Source organism: Rutidosis leptorrhynchoides, chromosome 8, assembly GCF_046630445.1.
Source record: "Rutidosis leptorrhynchoides isolate AG116_Rl617_1_P2 chromosome 8, CSIRO_AGI_Rlap_v1, whole genome shotgun sequence".
In the NCBI taxonomy this organism is placed as follows: Eukaryota; Viridiplantae; Streptophyta; class Magnoliopsida; order Asterales; family Asteraceae; genus Rutidosis; species Rutidosis leptorrhynchoides.
This window is the reverse complement of record NC_092340.1, coordinates 100,074,095-100,078,216: the sequence shown is the minus strand read 5'-3', so window position 1 is coordinate 100,078,216 and position 4,122 is coordinate 100,074,095.

Genomic DNA, 4,122 nt, shown 5'->3' with positions numbered 1-4,122 from the left:
AATGAAACATATGCGACACAATTTATAAAAGTAGTCAAAAGACGCTCCAACAATGCACATATACTCGACATCCAAGCAAGTATCAAAAAGTAATCGGAAGCATGTATCCTTAAGCATTCAAGGAACTGAGAAAACATATAGAAAACTGTCAACGAAAACGTTGGTGAAATCATAGGTGTTTTAGTAAACGTTGTATTTGAACCACAAGATTTAATATAAGATGATTATCAAAATCATTTGCATTCCAAAGTTTGTTATTTGTTTCACGGGCACCCAATTATCAAACTTAACTGTTTTGTACCCTGTTACGTAGTGTTAGAACATACACTATACTCGAAAATATATTTCATCCGCTAACGGTAGCGAACCGTCCGAATGAGGCTTGTCAAGCCCATGTGATCACATAATATAAGTTCTCGTTTACACCCTGCATGTGTAACTAATGATAATTGAATTGAGGCTTTTTGTTCAAACCCATACGTGGAATGTTTGTTTTCTTACTTGTGTTCAAAGTGTAAAAGTATGATACGTATATGTTTCTCATCCCATAGTTTAAAGCATAAAAGTTGTTTGAAAGATGGGACTATGATCTCACCTTGTGTGCACGAGTAATAAGTACTTCAACAAGTAACGTGTGCAAAGAACAATGCTAGTCTTAACCTAAACAAATAGGTCGTATCAATAACGGTAAACACGATAGGTCAAAGATGTTCAATTAGTCCTATGGCTCGTTACGACTCGATTATGTAGCATGTGAATCAAATTGTCAAGTTTCATGCAAGATACAAGTATAGAAACAAGTTAGAAAGATTGCATAATCATTTGGTTAAGTTTGACAAAAAGTCAAACTTTGGTCGGGTCAAAGTCAACGAAAAAGTCAACACGTTCGGGTCGGGTCCCGAACTATTTTTCTGTGCTAGTTATTCATATATAAGCATGTTAGAACAAGTTTCATGTGAATCGGAGGTCCCTAGCATAGCGTACATTTCACGTGAAATTGAAAAGTGGGACAGAATCAAAATCATGCCTATTGTCGCGCCGCGACATAGGCTGGCCGCGTCGCGGTGAATAACGGGTGCTGGTACCTGGTCAGTCTCAATTGTCTAAGTCCCAAACCAAAATTCAAACAAACACAAAACACAAACCGTAAACACTTAGAACTGGTATCTTATATCGTTAGAAAGGTAATTTGACAAAGAACACAATTAAATACATTTCACCAACCAAAAACATCATTTGCAATAACCGACTTTCCAACATTTAATGCTCAATTAATGCTCAAGTTCATCAATGCACGTTTTTGATTCGAGAATTAAATGCATCCATATAACGCGCCGTTTTAAGTAATCAAGCATACAATACAACTAACTACTTACTAACAACAATTCATGGCATTCAATACATTAAAAGTTCATTTCAAGTTCATCAAACCCTAACCCAAATTCACCAAAATCACTAATCAAGTTTATGGAGTTTTCTAAAGCAACCTACACATCAAATTGAAGCTAGTGATGTTAGGAACAAATTTAATACATGCATTTATAACATTTAACATCATTTAAACAACCAAATCACCAAATCAAACACATCAAAATTCATGTTCATGCTAGTTACTTCAAATAACAAGATTGAACATATAAATCATATATTCATGTTAGACTTGAGCCATAGACACTAATTAACAACTTTATAAGTTAAAAACATCAAGAACACAAAATCTAGTGATTTTAGAAAGTTACCCAAATGAGATGTAATCAGTATGGAATCGAAGAGGAAGTTGCAAGGATTCCAAAAATGCAATTTGTTTTGATTGAAGCTTGCTTGAACGAATTTAGATGATGATTCTTTGATATGGAGTTTGAGAGAAATTGTGAAAGTAGTAAAAGAAAAGACAAAAAGAAATGGAATAATGAATGGATGAGGTTGAAGGTTTGACTAGTTGACCTAGTCAAATCTTTGGCCTCTTGGCAAGTTTAGTCCCTCCACTTTGAATCGGGTGCGTGAATTACCTAAACGAGATAATTTAAAACGCGTATTAACGAAGGATGTTATAATCATATAACGTACTTTAAATAATTAAACGGAAAGTAAAGGGAAAAAGGCGGGATGTTACATACGGAAGGATCCATCCTTCTTCTTCACAAACAACACAGGTGCGCCCCAAGGCGAGAAGCTTGGTTGGATAAATCCTCGATCAAGTAGTTCTTGTAGTTGACTCTATAATTCTTGCATCTCGGAAGGTGCGAGTCTATAAGGTGCGCGAGCTACAGGTGCAGCTCCTGGCACTAAGTTGATCTGAAACTCTACGGCTCTCGGCGGTGGTAATCTAGGCAATTCCTCTGGGAAGACATCGGAAAATTCGTTCACAATTCGAACGTCGTTCACGCTCTTCACCTCAGTTTCTACTGTTTTGACATGCGCTAGGACAGCAAGACGTCCCTTCTTCATAATCTTTTGCGCTTTCACGCAACTAATGAGGTACAACTTCGAGGTACATCTCTCTCCGTAGATAACCAGTGGCTCACTGTCTCCTTGTGGTATACGAAGAGCTTTATCTCCACAAATAATATCAGCCTTTATCTTGCTCAACCAATCCATACCGACTATCACGTCAAAACTTCCCAATTTGATGGGTATCAAATCAATTTCGAAATCTGCACCAGCTATGTTGATAATAGCTCCACGACTAATATGGTCAACCTTTTCAAGTTTTCCATTGGCGACCTCGACAAGCATACTCTCTTTTAACGGGACTAATGACCAATTAATCTTATCGCAAAAATGTCTACATACATAACTTCTATCCACACCAGTATCAAACAAGACAGAAGCTAAAAGATTGTTGATTTTGAATATACCTGTCACCAAGTCGGGGTTTTCGCGTGCGTCCCTTGCATTAACATTGAAAGGTCTAGCGCGCGGTGGTCCGCCATTTTTTTGCTTATTTGGACACGCATTTCTGAAATGGCCCGTCTGCCCACATTCGTAACACTTCTTCGGCCCGTTGGTTTTCGGCTTCCCATTCAAAGTGGTGACCTTGCAGTCTTTTCCAACATGCCCAGACCGTTGGCACTTCTCGCAGACAACATTGCAATACCCAGTGTGGTGTTTATAACACCTCTTGCATTGTGGTAAGGTTCCTTGGTAGTTCGGGTTTGAGTTGGTGTTCGGATTGGGGTTTCCACCGTTGTTGTTTCCTCTGAAACCCTCATGTTGTTTCGCAGGGTTTTGATCATAGTTCCTTCCCGTATTATTGTTGTTGTTGTGGTTATCCCATTTAAGCTTCTCGCTAATACCCTCTTCAGACTTAGTTTTCTCCGATTCATCGATGGTTATTTGATTCATTAAAGTATGCGCCATGCGCATCGCTTCGGGAACATTTGGTGGTTTGGATGAGGTGACGTTTCCCTTAATGCTCTTAGGAAGTCCCCAGAAGTATTTCTCCATTCACTTGAATTCTGGGGTGACCATTGTCGGACACATCAGGGCTAGTTCCAAAAATCTCCTGTTGTAACCATCAAGGTCGTTCCCAACGTCCTTTAACTGCATGAATTCCATTTCCATCTTTTGTATCTCGGTTCTCGGACAATACTCCTCAATCATGGCACACTTAAATTCTGCCCATGGCGTAGCATACGCCTCATCAATGCCTTGTGCCTGTGCCATTGTGTTCCACCACGTGAGCGCGCCGTCAGACAGCGTGCACGAAGCAAACTTGGTCTTATTGTCCTCCGAATAGTTGTGTAACAGACTGAAACCCGGGCTAGTTGTAAGTGGACTATTTTGCCCTTAGGGTTTGTGTAAGTCTTAAGTGCTTTTTATTTAAATTATTTAATTAGTGTTTTATTATATTTGTGTTGTGTCCAGTTTGTGACAAGGGTCCCAGAACAGGTTTGTTTATTTTATTTGGACCTCGTTTGGGTTACCTAATCCTGTACGAAAGATATCTGATAACTGGTAAATACCCGTGTGTTGCACAGTGTGGGAATTAATCCCAAATATGTGACTAGTGTACTGCCTTCTTCTTTCCATTTCTAGAATTTTCCCACACACACTCGTACCTTCATCCCTCCCACCTAACCAAACCATAATTCTCCATTGTTGATCTTGAGCTCGAATTGG